This window comes from Parasteatoda tepidariorum, chromosome 10 (genome assembly GCF_982258835.1).
Source record: "Parasteatoda tepidariorum strain Cologne lab strain chromosome 10, Ptep-v5.0, whole genome shotgun sequence".
Taxonomy (NCBI): domain Eukaryota; kingdom Metazoa; phylum Arthropoda; class Arachnida; order Araneae; family Theridiidae; genus Parasteatoda; species Parasteatoda tepidariorum.
The window spans coordinates 14,193,249-14,214,532 of record NC_141764.1 but is presented as its reverse complement, the minus strand read 5'-3'; the positions used below and the strand labels follow the sequence as shown (position 1 = coordinate 14,214,532).

General features: G+C 31.1%; 1 protein-coding gene across 3 annotated transcripts in view; it reads left to right on the top strand.

Moving 5' to 3' along the window:
• Positions 1-3,145: 3,145 nt before the first annotated feature.
• Positions 3,146-21,284, top strand: part of LOC107439396 (galactosylceramide sulfotransferase) — a 45,595-nt gene continuing 27,456 nt past the window's right edge. The window contains exon 1 of one of the 3 annotated variants that reach the window (XM_087154061.1): positions 3,146-3,662. The gene's annotated coding sequence lies outside the window, so the exon portion shown is untranslated. Of the gene's footprint in view, positions 3,663-12,232; positions 12,390-21,284 lie in introns of those variants that run through there. The other 2 variants (XM_087154059.1, XM_087154062.1) reach the window with 2 other exon arrangements.

The following is a 21,284-nucleotide window of genomic DNA, read 5'->3' as shown; positions in this document are numbered from 1 at the left end:
GCGAAAGTACGTAATTCAGACATTATCACTTCCTTCCACCGGAAGTAAAGAACATAATCAAAATGTTCTCATAATTAGATTAGGTGAAAACTACCCGGAAATACAAAAATAAAGTGGGGGGATGACCGCATTTTCATTTGCTGTCATTTTACATGAAAAAAAAAAAAAAAAAAACGGATATTGGAAATTATTTTCGGTGAGAAAACGAACGAAGGAATTAAGTTTTCTATTATTTTAACACGAGATTAACAACGTCCCTGAGCAATTTTTTTGAAGAAAGAAAAACGCAAAAAATCAACATATTTTTTTATTTCCTACTAAATACTAGGAACTAAAATAAAACTAAGTTCTAGTTTGAAATTTTATTTTTTTTATGTGTAAAAAATATTTAATTTATTAATAGTTTACTATCCCAAATTATCTCTGGCAAAATGAAAAAAGTTAAATATTAGTCTTTGTGTATGTTCACATCTTCATAATCTGAAAAACCATCTGCATTACTTACACTTTTGGTCGCGAACGCCATTTTTTAAACTATTTTTTCTGTGCAAATTCATCCGCCATCCTATATGTACAATTGTACAAAACACATCTGCAGTCTCTCACACCCCTAACTGCTTCCTTTCTGCACGGTCTTTGAGTCAAAATATGAAATTTGTGCGAAATCGGTCGAATAGTTCCTGAGAAATCGAATTTTAACTTACAATTCACAATTTTTCGACTATTATTAATATAATAATAATAATGATGTTTTTTGAAGCTCTTTAATGATCACCAACCTGAATAGGAAAAACTCCAGTAGATTTTGCATAAGAGACAAACTCAAACTATAAAACAAAATACAACAGAGAATTGATTGTATGAAGTTCTCAAAATCTATGACAAATCAGATTTATGTAATAAATCTTATTTTATTTTAATTTTATATAACAGCCTACCAAAGTTTGTGGTTTTGCGACTACTAATGTTCAACTCCGTCGCGTCGTATTGCCACCAAATTACAAAAACTTTATTGCACTGTTGTTGCTGTTGTCTACGGCCTTCAAGGCAGAGGGGGTGCGATTATTCTTAATTTCCAGTAGCGCCATTTATGATCAAGAATTTATCTTCTGCTACACCCATACGTCGTACCCGTTTATAGGGTAGACCCATTCATACATTCATTTATTCATCCACAGATCGAAATTTTGACCTGAACCAGAGAACAATCTATCTCCAGTACCCCCAGAGGTATAATTTGTCATGGGGACTTTGTGACCCGGCAGATTTAACGTGCACCAGTCATCATTTACTACATGGGGAGTCTTCGGCCGGGTGGATTCGAACTCCCGTTCTCAAGAAACGTGAATCCTACGCCCAGCCAACCAAGCTATTCGGCCCACTTTACGACACTAACAGCTCTAAATGATCAGCAATATTTTCCATTCATAATTAACATTAATTAACCTGAATTTGAAATATCTTTTATCATGTTAACTCTTAAATTTTAACAGACAAGTAATTCATTATTGATAGTTAAAAGGATTTCTAAATAATTTAGAAAGGAATCATTAGTTCGGAAAATTTTAGAACAAAAGAATAAGAAAAGCTTTCAGCTAACTAGTACGACGCTCGCTTCATTATGTGATAGTAATACTTGTTTAAACATTCGAGCAAGCAACAAATTGAGTAAAAATACTACTTTTTTTTAGAAAACTTACTAAATTTTTGGAAATATTCTAAAATGTGAAAAAAAAGAGAATTTTTATTTAACCAAAAGACCAGGAGAGACTTTTAAAATAAAATCGTCTACTGGTAAATCCAGTAGAGTTGGCAGCTTTTGGCGAGGGAAAGTAACCGTAGAAGCAAAGCTATAATTTTAGAGCATTATTTGAGAATTTACAAAACATGAAATAACTCTTCTTCGCTGCGAATAGTAACTGTTGTGTGTTTTCAACATGGCTGTTAGTTTAGTTTACTTGTCGCTTTCCAGAAAGCGGTGCAAAACGTCCACATGAAGAAATGATACAGCTTTGTAAAAACGTTTGTAATCGATTTTTTTAATGTCTATAAAGCTACTTTAATGCTGCAGTATCATTAAAATTCAGAACAAATTATTGATTTTGAGAACTTTGTGATCCGATAGATTTAACGTGCACCAGCCACCTTTCACTCTACCGCCCGGCTGGATTTGAACTTCCGTTCTCAGGAAAGAAAGTCGAGCACCTTGCTAACCAGGCTATTCCGGCCGTTTTAAGCATTTTCAACTTTAGCATAATTTTTAATATTTATCTCTGAATAAATATTTTTTATTTTATTTTGTGAACTCTCGGTTTTCAAAGCAGAGAGTTTCCTGATCATGGTAATCACAACTTTCTTATTCTATTTTGATAAGCATCAAAAATCTTTTATCATCATTAAGTACTACATCCGAAATAGATCACAATGCTTCCTATTCTAATATGTTTCGTAACTCTAAATGAGTTATGAAAGAAACGAGTTATAAAACTAGTCCCTCCCCTGAGACAAAGCATTAAATGCTTAAAATTTTATAATGTGATGTTATGTCTCAAATTAAAAATTTTATGAAAGAATTGAAAATAATATTGAATATTAAAAAAAAAATGTCTAATTGTAAAATAGACATTATTTAATGGGACAAAAAACGTTCGCTTATTTTTGATAATTTTCAATAACTTGGTTAAAAGTGGCTGCATAGGCCCAATATCTATGCCTAAAGTTCCTCTCCTTAACTTTTTCTCTCGAAGTGAGCTTTAGTGACCATCTTGAATTTATAGGAGAGAGAAAGGGTGAAAAAAAGGAAGGAAACTTTAACTTATCTAGATCAGCTGTCCCAAATATTGAAATTTAATCTTTACCCATCAATAACATCAGCGGCTACTAATATTTTTAAATGAAACTTTACCTATCTAGAATAGTAATTCTCAATTTTTTTTATACTTTAGCACCCTGAGAATTCATCCTTTTATTAGCGGAAAATGTTATTAAAATTGGATTTTTTGACAAGCACTTGAAATCTTGTCTAGATAAGTTCTGCAAATGCTGAAATGAAAACGCATGAAGAGGCCCGGATTTTGATGACATTTGCATTATTTTGCAATTTTTTGCATTTTTGGACATTTTTTGTCCTTTAGAGCATTTTTTTAGATTTATAGGGCATTTTCTTTAAATTTTGGGGCGTATTTTGCATTTTAAAGCATTTTTTAAGTTTTTTCTTAATCTTTTCCAATTTTAATTACTTTTTTGTCAATTTTTATTATTACACTGACTTCCAAACAATGAAGAAAATCTCTAGGATATTAACAGGTGAAGCAACATCTTTTCAAATTGAAGAAGAATTGTCAGGAAGTGAGTGTCAGTTTCAAGCACGCACCAATAACATCAGTAGGCGCTGAAAGAAGCTTCTCCAGGTGTCGGCCTAAAACCAACACGCTTGATATTTTAGTAAATAACGACGGATCACCAGCTGCACTTTTTGTTTTTTCTTTAATAACAACAACATTAGATATAAACAACAACAACAACAGCTGGAGATATTGTGGATTTCGAAAGGGTTTAAAGAGATATTTATCCACATCTAATGTTTATCGAGTCTCATAGAAGTCAATCCAGAAAGAAAAAGCATTTGACCAATGAGTAACCAGTGATCGTACTATACTAAGGTGATCACAACTTTTTTGCTGATTTTATTCTTTTTTAAATTTCGATATTTGTAATGCAGTCTTATTACAAAACGCTAAATTTGAATGCGGGTTTATAAACTGTTTACTATTTTTGAAATTTGTTTCCATTTTTATTTTAAACATAAGGCTATTTTCCCCCATGTACCCCTCTGACAGCCTGATCCTATTCATTAAAAAAAAATAATAATAACATTACCTTAACATACGACATCCTTATACTAGATGTGCAAATTATCTAACAAAATTGAATGCTAGAGGAAATCCTATAATATCGGAGTAATTTATAGGAATTTTATTCCCGATAAATAAAAAGAGTACAAAAACTATTTTGTTTGAAGGGAATTTTTCTAAACAGCTTAACACGGTGTTCGATATAAAATATGAAAGCTTTTAGCTGTATTTGTAAGTTAACTCAGATACCATATCCTCTCTTTTCGCGTTTTTATCTTTATGAAAATAAAATGCGTCCGAAGTTATCGTAAATCGTGGGATGATGTTTTGATTCTATGCGAGTGAATAAAAGCAGTTTATAGTATTCCGCGCATGATTTCCGCTCTTCGTTACTTACATTTTGCCTATATTACGTGTGACCTTTTTTGGTGTAACCTTTACCATTTATGGCATAACGCTTTTGATATCTAGATAAAGCGTCAATGATATAATTTTTTTTCTCTCTCTCTTTTTATTCCAAAAAAAATCTATGTTAGTCCATTTTAAAAGAGTTAGCCCATTTCTGTTAATAAGAGTCTTCATATTGACTGAAGAAATTGTCGTTTTCTGTGAGTTTGTCGTTATAAGCAAATAGTGACGAACTATGAGATTCTATGTAAAATCTTAATTATCAGTATATACTATACAGCTTTATTGTTGTTACAGGACTGAAACCTGGCTTTGCACTTGTTTACATTCGTGTAATAATTTGGCGACATATATTATAAATTCAACGGTTGGATAAATTAGACAATATATTATAAAAAGATAGAATAGTTAATATATCAGGTATTATATTAGTATATTATAATAATTAGATCAAATTATTAGAAGCACTGAAGTGTTTTAATAATGACATGTTTTGAACGAGTTTATAGGCAATACTTTTATATTTAAAAATAATGTAATGGGTTATTATTCAGGAGATCTTTTTATATACTTCTCATTTGTATTTATTTTTAACGTATTGTATTACAATGTTAATCAATTGATACACGAACGTAAACAAGTGCAAACCGGTTTCAACCGCAGGTGAGCAGGGGGATTAGCTCTCTAGTATATATAGAAAAAGTATAGTTCAAAATTCATTAAAAATGATTAAAAAAAGAAAAGCGAAATCTAAAAATAAAATAATTACCAAAACAACACTGAATGAAGCACTATAAAGAATTAAACAACCAAACAAGCAAATAAAGAAAAAAAAATCATTTATCATTATCCATAATTGTTTGTTTGTCAAATATAAATATAAATTGACAAATAGAGAAATCAGAATACCGAATTGGATACCCAAGTATCTATATATATATATTTCTTTCATACGGCGACAAAAAAAAGCCTCATTACAACTCCCCGAATGGCAACGCTAGAAAATCGACCCATGATTGCCGCTAAAAATGTCACATGCCAAATCTAGCTGAGGTGGCTCAACATATAGCGCTTTTAAAAACGGAAACTGAAATAACCTTAAGCTAGGCAGAAGTGAGTAGTCTTTGTCGATAGATTTCTATTTTAGTATTTTGTCGAAAGCGATTTTTTTTCACGAATTTATATATTACGAATTTATTTGACGATTTTTGATTTATATCATGAATTTATTTGTTTTATTATTGTTATTAGTTATTCATTGAAAATGAGTCTCAGTCGTGCTGTTACGCTTTAAGATTTTACACTATAGCACATTTCTAATAGGTTTAACGAATTACATGTCATTTATTTGAATTCAAACTTATTTTAATGACTTAGTATTTACTAAAAAGATGTAATCTTTTTTTAAAAACAGTTGTTATATGGATTTGAATGATTATTTTGAATTCTTAGAATTTTGTGCATTTGCAATGTATCTAAGTTAGTAGCGAGCGAAGCAAACCATCTAAGATTACGCAGCAGTTTTCGGGGGTTGGCGAGCGCTAGCGAGCAGGGGGGGGCAGCCCACTAGTATGATAAAAAATGAGTATGTTGCTTCGTTATATGCTTAAACAATCACAAATCAATAAACAAAACATGCATCGTTGCGGGCAATTATTTAATATGCATATTATTTTCTCCTCAATAGAGAGTATTGTTTAAGCTGCGAGCAAATATTCTGAAAAGATTATCTCTAAATCAAAACGAAGCATTTCAAGAGCGACAGAAATGTGATATTATGAAGCCAGATAAGATTTTACGAGGTCATCTCTGAGCAATATTTTTTTTAAACAGTCGAGCTTTATTTCATCTTTTGTGTTGTATGGTTTCAGCTGCAGTTTTACCTGTTCACCTCTTCTGAAAAAATTAAATAACTAGGGGACTCTGTCTTTGTCCGTTTAGCTCACCAACCGCGGTGGTTTCCTTCCTTTCAATTTATAAATAATTATAATTTTAAAGAAAAAAATAGAAAAAATTATTTGAAATTGCATTCACTTTCCAACAAATTAGAATTAAAAACAACTCATATTACACTTACAGCACTCCAAACTTCAACTCTGTAGTTGAATTTCTCAGGCAGTAGAGCCGACCGATGGGTATTTTTTACTATAAACTTTATCAGTTCAACTCAAACTGCTATTTCTATATTTCTTTCCTAAGCTTATGTTTTATTTTTCACCGTTTCATTATTATTTTTCGTAAACAAAAAAAAAAAACAATTCATATCACACTTACAGCACTCCAAACTTCAACTCTGTAGTTGAATTTCTCAGGCAGTAGAGCTGCCCAATGGGTATTTTTTACTATAAACTTTATCAGTTCAACTCAAACTGCTATTTCTATATTTCTTTCCTAAGCTTATGTTTTATTTTTCACCGTTTCATTATTATTTTTCTTAAACAAAAAAAAAACAATTCATATCACACTTACAGCACTCCAAACTTCAACTCTGTAGTTGAATTTCTCAGGCAGTAGAGCTGCCCGATGGGTATTTTTTACTATAAACTTTATCAGTTCATCTCAAACTGCTATTTCTATATTTCTTTCCTAAGCTTATGTTTTATTTTTCACCGTTTCATTATTATTTTTCTTAAACAAAAAAAAAAACAATTCATATCACACTTACAGCACTCCAAACTTCAACTCTGTAGTTGAATTTCTCAGGCAGTAGAGCTGCCCGATGGGTATTTTTTACTATAAACTTTATCAGTTTATCTCGAACTGCTATTTCTATATTTCTTTCCTAAGCTTATGTTTTATTTTTCACCGTTTCATTATTATTTTTTTAAGCAAAAAAACAATTCATATCACACTTCCAGCACTCCAAACTTCAACTCTGTAGTTGAATTTCTCAGGTAGTAGAGCTGCTCGATGGATATTTTTTACTATAAACTTTATCAGTTCATCTCAAACAGCTATTTCTATATTTCTTTCCTAAGCTCATGGATTATTTTTTTACCGTTTCATTATTACTTTAAAAAAGAACTCATATCGCACTTAAATCACTCCAAATTTCAACTCTGTAGTTGCATTACTGAGGCCTGATAGGTGTTTTTTACTATAAACTTTATCAGTTTAACTCGAACTGCTATTTCTATATTTCTTTCTTAAGCCTTATGGTTTATTTTTCACCGAAAAACAATGACATAGCGTTAAATGTAACGTTGAAAAATAATTAATGGTACTTGAAAAAAAAGAAGATTTAAACTAAGAAATACAGAACGCACGACTCAGTACAAAGTAATAAACTCGAAGTAATTTTATTTGTTAACAATAGACTACGACAACTTTGTATCATATTACAATTCAAATTGGAAACAGTTTTAATCTCTCTAGAAAAAACCGAGGTAGCTGAGAGTGAAACAGAAAATGAAAACATAATTAAATAAAGGGAAAAAAAACTAAATTAGAAAAATCGTAGTGGCTGAGAATGGCAAATGATTGCAAATGCATTTCCAAGCGCCATCCCACCATAACGACTTCCATTTCTCTTTAATCAAAAACATATAAAAAAAATATTAAAGGTAAATATTTAATAATTAGGGCTTAAGAAATATTTTGTTGGGAAACATTTTTATTATTTTTTACTGAAGACAACCTAAAGAACTGGATCTTCATGTGAGAAAAGAGAATGATAATCATGCGATTTATCTGTACTATACTAGAATGCATTGACCGGTGATTTTTTCCTGCTTTTTTTGTACATGGATGTACTATATATTTTATTTATACCAATATCTCATAAACGAATGCATATGATATATGGAATATACATGCAAATCAAAAAGTCCTCAATTTAAATATATTTGATACTTTCCCCATTTATGGCGGAGTGCCACGTCTGCAGGAAGTGGGTTCCCCCGTTCGAATTGAAAATTCTGGCTACGGGCCTACTCTTTGCAGACCCTTAAAAAAACAAATAATTTTGCGAAATTTAAATACGTCATCAGAACACAGTGATTCTGCTTACGCGCTATAAAACGACAGAAACGCTTTAAATTGTCGACGGGACGCAAAAAAAAAAAAAAAAGAGAGAACAAGTTGGCATAAATTATAATCAAATATCAAACTTTGAATATATATATATATTTGAATATATATATATATATTTGAATATATATATATATATATATATATATATATATATATATATATATATATATATATATATATATATATATATATATATATATATATATATTTATATAGAATAAAATAAATAAATACAAGAAAACACGAAGAAAGTTAAGAAAAGTTAAGTTTCATTTATTGCACATGAGCTGCAAGTAAACAGAACTCATTAGATAAGTTCAAAATGAAGATAAAACAAAGGAAAAATTATAGACATATGAAAAAAAAGAAGGGGGGGGGAAATAATAATGGGAAAAAAAAGAAAAAAAAATATGATGACATTTTTTTTTCCTTTTTTTAAAAAAAAAAAAAAAAACAAGAAAATAAAAGATGTAATCTTTTTATCACCCCCCTCTTTTCTTTTTTTTAATATGTCTATAATTTTCCTTTGTTTTATCTTCATTTTGTATTTTGTATATATATATATATAAACGAAAGTTGGATAAATCCTAGGGCTTACCGTTAAAACTTAAGATATATCAAAGTGACTTGATAAAAGTCCCGAAGTATGCATTAATATGATTTCATTTCGCACTTTTACCTTATGACTTGGTAGTTCGAATCCAGCCGACCGACGACATAGTGTAGTAAATGATAACTGATGCATTTAAAATTTGTCGGGAATTTGTCACAAAGTCCTCCATGTTCCTTTAACAAATTATACCTCTGGAGGTACTGAATTTAAGATTGATCGTTCTCTGGTTCAGGTCAGTGGTTGAATGTTTGAATGGATCCACCCTATGAAATGGGTGTGACGTATGGGTGTGGCAGAAGTCGAATTCTTGGCCATAAATACTGAAAACAAAGAGCAATTGTACCTCTTCTGCCTTAATGGCCGAAGAAAGCAACAACACTGTAATAAAGTTTTTTTGTAATTTGATGGCAATACGAAGTTACGGAGTAGAACAATAGCAGTAGCAAACCCAAAAAATGGTTATCCAGAAAAACGTAAAATTTTACGTAAGCAAATTCGTTTCTTTTACGACTATTCTACCAACCACTTCTGTCTAGGTAGATATGAGTAAGTTATTTTATCATATTATTTACGTTAACAATACGTCAAAATGTACGTTAGTTGAGACGTCAAATTATAGAAAAAAGTGGTTATCCCAAAAACAGAAAATTTGCGTCAATAATTTCGAACCGAAATTTAAGTGGTAAATTTGTTTCGTCAATAATACGTAAAGTACACAGAGTCATTTTTACTGATTCTCAATGGTAAATATTCTTTAGCAAAATATACTAAAACATGGTAATATCCGTTAATACTACGCATGCCGTTAATATTACGTAAAATATACCAAAGCTTTTTTATCAAATGTCTCAATGGTAATATCATTCCGTCAATATTGCGTAAAATTTGCGTATAAAGCGTATTGACGTTTCCAATTTCCAAAAATTTTACGTTTAATTTACGTATCAGGCTACATAAGTCGCTGTTTTTTTTTTCTTTCAAAAATCTGATTAATTAATTAAGAGTGCCATTATCCGGTATACGTTTGTTATGGTATATTCTATATTGATGTTTTTTTAAAACTAAGTGCCGCTACCCTGCGTATCTTACACTGATGTTTCTTTACGGTTAAGAGCCCTTGTTCGGTATACATTTGTCCGGTAGTCCCTACACTGGTGTATTTTAATGGTGAAGGGTCATTGCCACCTGTGTTCCTTATTCTGATCGTTGGAGTCAAGGGCTGTCTTCGTGGTCGGCGGAATTTCACATTTTATAAATGAAAGGATGCATCCCCTTTTAAGATAACATCTTTTTCACTCAATATTTGTGTAATTAAATTTACAATAAAAAATGGATAATTTCTTTGTGTCTAAAGAAATTCTAAGAAAAAAAAATTTAAATAGTGACTTTCTAAAAAAATTATGTCTCCATTTAAAGCGACCTTCATCATTTCCTTGGTGAAAACTATTACCAAATCAGCCCTTACTCAACGTCCCTATTGTTGATCGATGGGAGAAAGTCTTGGTTTCAAATATCCCAGTGAAAAGAATTTCAAAAAGAAGTGAAACCTTATCCAAAAAAAAAAAAAAAAAAAAGAGAAACGTTAAGTGAGAGGTAAATAATTTACAGGCATTCAATTTCTTTGATTGATTTAATTTTAATTTTAGAACAATTCGCACCATGAGGTTAAAATTGCAATTTCGAATTCTTGATTGCCATTTTGTGAGGTACAGGTAATTCAAACTAATCTCTCTCTCTCTCTCTATATATATATACAGGGTGATTCTAAAAAGATGGCAAAAATTTTAAGAAGTGATAGTACACACCCAGACAAACAATTTTTATCAAAGAATGCATGGTCGAAAAAAAAACCCAAAACCACTGGAGGGCGTCAAAATTTATGTTCTTATATGAGGCAAAAACACACAAAGAACGATGAAGTTAAGTTATAAAAGCAAATTTAATGGCATGTGATTACAATAAGTGTTCAAAACAGTGGCCGGCAGCGGCTATGCTGGTATAACGGCGAAGAAATGATTGGCGAACTTTCCCTTCAGCGGCAAATAACGTAGTGGAGTAACTCGCAATAGGAATGGAGCTTTCTCGTTTGCATGAAAAAACTTCCAAATGCGCCAGCACCTTTGCGTTTTGTTTTCGACCATGCATTCTTTGATAAAAATTGTTTGTCTGGGTGTGAACTATCACTTCCTAAAATTTCCCCCATCTTTTTAGAATCACCCTGTGTATGTAAAATGATGCAGTCGGACCGAGCAGGAAAACAGACACAGGATTTTAATGAAAGCAAAAGTATTTTATTAGATCATTTTCAAATGGATGACGAGCGAAAAGTGAAGTTAACTCCATCGACGATCAATCTCTCTGGCAAGGAAAATCTTGCAAAAAATCCGAAAATGTCTCCATTTAGGGAAGAGAGGGAAATCTTAGAAATTACTATTGGCTTATGAAAAAGGTCGCGCGATTCCCACAAAGAGAAAAGGAAAAAAAAGTCTTTACGTTTAATTATGCATACTTGAGCCAAAAATAGATTTAAGAACAGGATGTGGCTTTTCAAAAGTATGAGAAAGTGTTTCGATTCGAATAATTAATTAGGAGTTGTTTTATAGAAAAGAAAATAACATAAAAAGATTAATAGAAGCTTTTTATGTTATATATATATATATATATATATATATATGTATATATATATATGTATAAATACAGGGGGGGGGGAAGAGACCCCCTCTTTTAAAGTACTTTTGCGGTCACTAGTGGTCCCGAATTCGCTCAGCGCGATTCTTTTTATCTGTGAATAGAAAATCCTGACCCTCGTTTCCGGCTTTTACCGGTATAAGTTCGCTATGGAATCATATTAACACATACTTTGGACTTTTTCCCTAGCCACTTTGGTAAATCTTATGTGTTACCGGTAAACGCGGATTTACTATACTTCGGGCTTTGACAGAAATTTCTTTCAATTCATTTCTTATGAGTATTTGAAGGAGAAAATTAGAATAATTCTGAGTATCATATTGCATCGTTCCTTTTGCTTGATGCAGGTGTTTGACTTAAGTCAATCTAATTAAAAGTTCTAATGTCTTTTGTTTTGTCTTTCAAACGATTTTAACGTGCATTTTAATCAACGGAATAAGATAATTCATAGTTTAAAAAGGTTCTAAGGACCTGCAGTTTCCAAACAATCAGAAATCTTGTATAAAAAAGGCATTAATTTACTTCGGCTTTCCCACCATTGCAATGATTAACATCCCGTTAAAAGAATAACGCAACTGGGTCAGACATTTTGTCTGCCTGACGTGACGCATGCGCAGAAAACTTTTGATTTGGCGGTAGTCCAAACTTTCAGTAGTTCCGCTCTTCCCACAGCACTTGTTGTTTCATCCATTTGACATGTGCGCGAAAACTTTTTTCTAATCTGATTTTGTTTCAACTCTTGTTTAAAACTATTTTAAGTAGAAAGATTTATGACAGTGGCTGTGAGTTAAAGAGTAAGTTAAGTTTCTTTTTTTGAAAGCTAATATACAAATTTAGCATTCTTTAATACAAATAATTTATTTATTATTTTTTGAGGAATAATTTTACCCGTAAAATAGAGCCGGACTGGATTTCTAGAGCGATTATTATTTAACAGATCCAGAAGAAATAAAAATTAACTTCTGCATATACAGTCAAATCCCGCTATAGGGAACGTGCTTTATAGTGAACTCTCGGATATAGAGAAAGAAATGTTCGCTCCCGTAAAATTGTTTGGAATACGGATATGGTGAACTCCCGGTTATAGCGAACCGAAATTTCGGTACCTTGAAGATTTACTATAAGGGCTTTGGCTGTATTTAAAAAATTAGACGGCAAAAAAAATTCTTTTTTTATAGAGCTTATTTAATTTTGATCCAAAAATACCCCAGTTTTTTCAATTTACATCTATGGTTTGTATAAAGACTCTCTCACGAAAATTTCCTCCTTTATAATTATTATTAGTATTTTTTTTTTTAGAAAACTTTTTTTTTTCTATGATGATAAAATTCCATTATTATTGTACTTTTTTGAGTATATAGACTTTTAATAATTTCTAGAATAGTTCAGAATAAACTTTTATTTTCAATGCTATTCAAAATTATAAGTTTAAATTTTAACTCAGAATCCCCGATTATACAGAATCTTACTACGGGATTTTTTTTAAAAAAAAAATGCATTATTTTTTTTATTATGATACTAAAATTATATTTAATTGAAATTAATGTTTTCGCATCGCAAAAAAAAAAGCATTTTCAGTATAGATATAAAATTCTTGATTATGATTTATTCAATAAAATCAGAGTTATGGGGTCGATAGTTGAAATGTTCGATTCCGGACTATTTTGAAAGAAGGGAGAAGATCAAAACTGTGATGGCATTTCTTCATGTCCCTAACAGTCGCCAATAGCTCAATAGTGCAGCTCTGATGTGCGACGTAAATAAAATAATGCTACTACTAATAATGTGACATAATAATGCTGAATAATTATTAAATTGAGAGACTTCCACTCTTTTAAATTATTCACTTAATCGTATAAAAAATTGTTAATGATAGTAAAAGTTAAAAGCTAAGTATTTGGTACTAACAAATCGTTGATTTTATTTTACAGACTCTGGCCAAATTATTAGATACACAATGAGATTCTATGTAAAATCTTAATTATCAGTTGATACTAAGCAGCTTTAATGTTTTACGTGGCTGAAACCGGTTTGCACTTCACGTTAATGTGTCAATTGGTTAACATTGCAATGCAATACGTTAAAAACAAATACAAACAGGAAGTATATAAAAAATCTCCTGAATAAAAACCCGTTACATGTATGTTTAACTATAAAAGTATTGCCTATAAACTCGTGCAAAACATGCCATTATTAAAATACTTCAATGCTTCTAATAATTTGGTCTAATTATTATTATATACTTATATAATACCTTATGTAATAGATATTCTATATTTATATAATATATCGTCTAATTTAATCAACTGATACACGAACGTAAACAAGTGCAAACCGGTTTCAGTCACATAAAAACAATACAGCTCTATAGTATCACCTAATAATTAAGATTTTACATAGAATCTTATAGTGTGTCTAATAATTTAGCCAGGCACTGTATGTATTTCGATTTTCAAAAAAAAAAAAAAAAAATTGAAACTAGAAGTATAGGTATTTTATTTTATGATACATTTTAACGTACAAAGTATTGAAATTGTTCGGTAGATTCAGATTTCTACTAGTTATTATTTTTAATTATTATTTAATCATGGCGGTTTGGAATTTACAAATGCTCAAAGAGCTCTATTTTTAATAGTTACAATATTCTTTTCCATTTTGTTGTTTAAGTTTTGTTCTTTTTCAATGGTTCAACCACATGAACGTTCAAATATGATGCATTTTTTTGATTAGTATAAGTAACGTAAAATAATAGATATAAATTGAATAATTGTCTTACCATCAGAGTGCGTAGCGTTTTTAAAAAGTGCTTAAAGGGGGCGTATTTTTGATTTACATTTTTTTAAAAGCCCTTAAAGGTGCTTTTTTTATTCGGGGTTTGTAAAAAGTGCTCAATTTTCTATCTTTTAAAGAGAGATTTTTTCTTTGCCGTGTCGATTGTCTTTCTAAATTACAAAAAATGCATGATTTTCTCAATTTTCTCTGCAGTATTTATCAGAAACTAGTTATTTTATCATGATTATGTGAAGTTTGTGAAAATGCTTTTGAATTTTGTTGATTTTATCAGGGATCTGTCCAGACATTTTGTGAAAGGTCCGGTTTTCGTGAAATTGTGAAAAAAATTACTCACATTCTTTCAACCAGGGTCCGCTTTTATGAATTTGTGCAAATAGGGTTCGGTCATTGCAAAAAACTTTTTCAATGAGTTTTTAAATTGTAAATAGATACAATATTATGCGTAAAATTATAATAAAAAAAATTAAATTTTCAAAAATAAACAGCAATTGCAGCTTCTAAATTAGAGATGCAACATACAAATATTTGGTATTTAGCCTATACTGCTGAACGCAGAATATTAATTTCAGACGAATAATGGAAGAATCGTTTGCCGAAGGCAAAACTTAGGGTTCGTTAACGGACCTAAATTTCTTCTAAACAGACCCTTGTTTATGCTTATAAATTAAAAACGTTAAACAATAGAAATTTTTTTTAATTACTGCGCAGATCCTAATTATGATTTTTATTTTGGAAAGCGATTAAAAATATTTTTGAGTGCTTAAAAAGTACTCATTTTTTCATCTCATTTTTTTGTGCTCATTTTTTGTTTAAAAATCTTGCTACTCACCCTGACTATGCATTTAATCGAGTAATATATTTGATTACATAATTAAAAACATTTTCATTGAATCAAAGATTTCTTGCTTTTTTTTATCAATTCGATTATCTTTTGAGTTGGCAAATCTTTTCTATGACACAGTGCTCGAGTAAATATTTTGTACTCAAAGTTTTGAGGAAAATATTGTTCTTGGTTTTATTTATCGATTGACTTGATTATAATTTAATTGTAACGGAAAATTTGATTGACAAACATCGTTTATTTTTCGAAATATTGTTCATGTCAATTGTATTAAGGTTACTAGTTTAATAAAATTTAATTTTTTAAACGATTATAAAAGTTTTCTCAGTTTTAATTTTTTATTCAATATGGACGCATTGAAATCATCTTAACCCAATGGAGTACCGAAAATGTCGTCAGAATAATAGTAAAGAAGTTTGTTAGTAATTATTGTAGTAGTAATTAGTAAATATAATTTTCAACTAAACAATTTAATTTATTTTCTGGGGGAGGAGTATTTCAGTAGGTCAAGGGATAGAGCGCTTGTCTGCTAATGATATGACCCAGGTTCGAATTCCAGCGATGGCTGTCCGAAACGTATTTTGCTCCCGGATCCCACAAACGTCGTAAAAATGTAATCAGTGGCAGTTGGATCATGGGTTAGAATCCCCTTGACATCTGGCAAACTGTGGGGGTTTTCGTGGTTTCTCTCTCCATGTAAAGCAAATGTGGGTTAGTTCTATCAAAAAGTCCTCTAAGGCTAGTTTGTACCAATGATTAGACCTAGGAGTTACCTTATCCTCTGCATTGGGTTCAAAATTATATATCAATCATAAGCTGTAAGTATATAGAACTCATGAAATAAGGTAAAAATATAGAGAAAACATGGAAAATATCAGAGATTAATGAAAAGAGAAGAAGATAGATTATTAAAATAAAATAAAATAATTTAAAAAATATATTTTTTTAAAAACCGGATTGTTTGAATTTTCTTTTTAAATATCTTTTCATTGCCGAGTGGAAGGATAAAAACAGGTCTTAGGCAAGGAAGGAGGGTATAAAATTTATTTATCAATTATTAGACAGAGGACGTTTATCAAAGTGGTCATGAAATTGTTGTGCTTCTCAATATAAGTTAGGGAAAATCTTGCAAAGTAAATTCGTAAAATGTTCTATTTTAGGGAATAAGGGAAGTCTTAGTTGCATACTTGAGCCAAAAATAAATTAAAGGACAGGATGTGAATTTAAAAGTGTGTATATATATATATATATATATATATATATATATATATATATATATATATATATATATATATATATATATATATATATATATATATATATATATTAGGGGTCTGTTTAGAAGAAATTTGGGTCCGTTAGCTGACCTTCACAAGAGACACTCGATAGACATTTGCGTATTATTGTAAACTAGTGGTGGGTGCCCCCTGCTCGCTAACGCTCTCCAACCCCCGAAAATTGCTACGCAATCTTATATGGTTTGCTTAGCAAACCAAGCTCGCTTTGCTCTCTACCAACTTAGGTACATTGCAAATGCACAAAATTCTAAGAATTCAAAACAATCATTCAAATCCATAATAAAACTTTTTTTTAAAAAAAAATTACATCTTTTTAGTAAATACTAAGTCATTGAAATAAATTTGAATTCAAATAAATGACATGTAATTCGTTAAACTTATTAGAAATGTGTTATAGTATAATTCGTGATATAAACCAAATATCGTCAAGTAAATTCGTGAAAAAAAGCGCTAATTAAATAAATTCGTGAATACTAAAATAGAGATTTATCGACAAAGACTACTCACTTCTGCCTAGCTCAATAGTATGAGATTGCCGCATCTGATGCTCTCTAGTTATTTCAGTTTCCATTTTTAAAAGCGCTATAAGTTGAGATTTGGCATGTGATATTTTTAGCGGTAATCATTGGTCGATTCGCCGTGTAAGAGAAATAGTAACGTAAACAAAACAAAGCAAACGCTGCCACCGGCGGAAAAGAAATACACTCAAAATTTGGGAGCCACGAAAGAGAATTATATATATTAGATGGGTTGGAAAAATTGACTGATGCTGAGTGTTCAGCTATTATAGATATTTTCAAATCTAATATTTTGTTAATCATGTTTTTTTGCTTTAATTCTATGGCTAAGTTTGATCTCATTTCATTTATATTATTTACCTTAACCTTTTCGAAGTAAAAAAAAATTATAAATTTAAAGTGCAGTATTCCAAGAAAATATTTCTACTTCTACAAACATCGTTCGAACATTCTTATTGATATTAAATGATGTTTTTTTTGTAAATAAATAATTGAACAATATATTATACATAAAATTAATTGAAAAAATATTATGTAAATAGAAATTAACTTAAGTCAATTTTTTTAAAGAAAATATTATAAATTTAAGAATTGTTTATGCTTACTTAATGTGTAACACATTAGAAGTGATACAACTAGCTGTCGGGAAAAATCTAGACGGGTGTCAAATACTTTTCATTCCCGAAAAAAAAGCCCTTATTTCTCTCCGTTTCCATGAAATTTAGTGTACCATTCTTAAAAAAGTTTGTTGGAGCAGACACAGGGAGGAAAGCTCCAATGTATAAATTTTTTTAAAAGAATTCCTCACCGCTATTACGAATCATCTTAATGATTTGAATCTTAAACTCTTGGGTAAAAATCAACAGATATCAAATTTAAAGGGGGATGTTTATGGATATGGATAAATTTTTTTAAAAGAATTCCTCACCGCTATTACGAATCACCTTAATGATTTGAATCTTAAACTCTTGGGTAAAAATCAACTGATACCAAATTTAAAAGGGAATGTTTATGGATATCGAATCAAATTAAAAGTTTTCAATCTTTCACGGAGTAAAAGTTTAAATCTTTCAATCTTTAAGACAAATTAAAAAATTTCAATCTTTCTTGGAATGATTTGGGTTATTTTTCAAGCTATCGGAAATTAAGTGAAGAATTTAAAGATAATGTGACTCTTAATCTTTCGGAATTTACTGGTAACATCCAAGAACTAACTGGGGAGTTTAACGCTTGATTTGCGGCTTTGGAATTATTGAAAAGTAACATGATTCTATTCAACAATTCAATTCGAGCTAACTCTTTGAGAATCAACCAACTCATCTTTAACTTGAACTGTGTGAACTTCAATCATGTCTTTTCTTGCAAATTAGGAATTAACCGGGAATTGATTTCTTCAAACTGTTAGATAAAGAAAGATTTCCAATTCTGCGACAGTTAGGCCAAAATTTCTAGTAAGTGTTTGGAAGTACTTAGGGGAGAGTCGGGTAGCCCCGCCCACTTAAGGAGTATTGCTTATATTTCTGTATAATATTGAGTAATAATCAATATTTTTGTATGTTTCTATTGTTTTACCATTTAATTAAATAATGCACAAAGAATAAACCAAAAAAAGAATAGTTTAACTAAAAAAATAGAAATAAAAAAAAACATGTTTTTCAGCTCTTTTCAAAATGTGTCGGGTAGCCCCTCCCAGTTACAAAAATTATGTTTTTTGACTGTTTTTTCAGGTGAAAATGAAAGTGACCAATGTATTGACAATAGATAAACCTCATTCATCATTTTTATCACAAAATTATTTTATTTATTACATATTTATAAACTTTTAGTGAATTCTGTCATTTAATAACAACAATATTTGTTGTTAAAAATGCATATAACATTCAAATTTGAAGCAATAAAATAATAATCTTTGCAACCGTACATTTATCGACGAAATAAAATTGGGTGGTGATACCCGACATTCATGTGAAATTTTTTTGTAAATTTGTAATTACTGGAACAATTTTTCACATATAAACTTCTTTCTTCGTGCAAATTAAACTTAAGACTACATACTTTAATGCTGTATGTAAAGAAAAAATTATTTTTTAGTATTAAAATGAAGTTTAATCGAAACATTCAACCAATTTTTCTTAATTTCATGACTACTGTATTCAACATATTTTCAAAACTATTGTTTACCATGTTAACAGCTGCATAAATACTTGAAACTTTGAAAATAATCTTTTTTTAATATAACAATTAATATCCGATGGCCCATTGACTTGAAAAAATATTCTATATATATGACGTTGACTGTGGGCGGGGGTACCCGCTGGGCGGGTTTACCCGACTCTCCCCTACATGTGGAAAGTGTATTCCCGTCTATTAAATTTATGAAGAATCACTTTAGAAACAGACAAGATTAGCTTCGAGAACGATTTGAAACAATTTTAGTTTATTATGTTTTATAAATAAATATTATTTACGCTGAAAATGATAATAATGGTTGCAGAAGCCGTGGTGGCTCAGGGGATAGAGTGTTCGCCTTCCAACGAAATGAACTGGGTTCGAATCCATCTCGGTGATGGCTGGTTGATTGGAATTGCGCACCCGGCTGGCACCGACCGCAGTGCTGACGTAAAATATCCTCAGTGATAGACAGATCATGGGTCATGACCTTCTAAGAGATAAAAATATAGCGCTTATTAGCACTGTAACTAGGCGCAGTGAGAAAAGTTTGCAGAGATATTGACACAGAATTGTTGGAGAGAATTAATGCATCTCCATGGACTGCACTCCATGTTGACAAATCTTCAGATCCCCTTGCCGTCAGGCTAACCGTGGGAGGTTCTCTTGGTCACCCTGTCCATGCAATGCAATGCTGGTTTATTCTATCAAAAAGTCCTCCATCAAGGCAAATTTCTCCCAATACTTGATCCAGGAGTTCCCTTGTCTTTTGGATTGGGTTCAAATTACAAGGCTACGTAGTTGAACATTAGTAGTCGGAAACCCAAAAAAGTATTGGGTCGGCTGTTCAACGACGGTTATAAAATAAAATAAAATCTTCAGATACTGGCTTGCACCAACCACAGTTCTGCCGCAAAATATCGTCAGTGGTAGACAGATCATGGGCTAGTGTCCGCTTGCCGTCTGTCTAATCGTGGGAGGCTTTTGTGGTTTTTCCTCTCCATGTAACGCAAATGAGGGTTAGTTCCATCAAAAAGTCTTCCATCAAAAAGGCAAATCACTCCCAATACATCATTTTCTATGAGGTAGAAAGGGTTTTTCTAGAAGAATGTCTTCAGACAACCCTTCTGAAAAATGTCTTTTTAAGAATGCCATTGTAGTGTATCTACCACTACATAAAGTATAATTCCAATTCACTAGCATATAAGACATGTTAACTCGATTCTATGTTGGGGTACCTTTTCATAGATGAAGGTTGACATTGCCGATATCTACTCTCCCCACATTGGTGACCCGGACGTGATAGGAACATGCCTACCTTGACAGAAACTCCCTCTTCGTAATGAACACGCGTACTTTGACAGAAACTCCCACTTTGATTTGAACATGCCTACTACGATGTATGTTCCACATTGAACATTTGGGTTGTTACATGTGACTGTGACATTGACATCCTCACGCTGTTGCCTCTAAGTCTCGATCACGTACAAAGTATCTACTCGACTGCTAAAGGCAGCACTGGAGTGACCACGACCGTGAACTTAATACAGCTCTCACGATCAGCACTCTAAAAGTACAGTGATCTTAATACGGCTCTCCCCGCTTCTCAAAGAACAGCTATAAATCAACTAGTGGTATCCCTTCATCGAATTCTATCACAGATATAAATCTGGTAGGGGAGTGTTGTAGTGTATCTACCACTACAAAAAGCGTGATTCCAATTTACTAGTATATAAGACATGTTAACTCGATTCTATGTTGTGGTACCTTTTCATAGATTAAGGTTGACATTGTCGATTACAGCGATGCCCTTACCTTCTTTGAGGAAATCAATCAAAAGGTTGAAATGCAATCAAATTAAGCTGGGATGCGAAGAAGATAAAAGTTGCATTTAAAAATGCAAAAACAGATGTAAACTTTAAAAAACTGAAAAAAAGTGTAACATCACAATTTATGAAATTCGTTAAATGAAAATACACATTGTTTTCAAGGAATCTTACTCTCGTTCCAAGTAATTAGGGAATTAATTAGCTATTGTGTCTTTAAATTTAATTGACTGATTCACTTTTT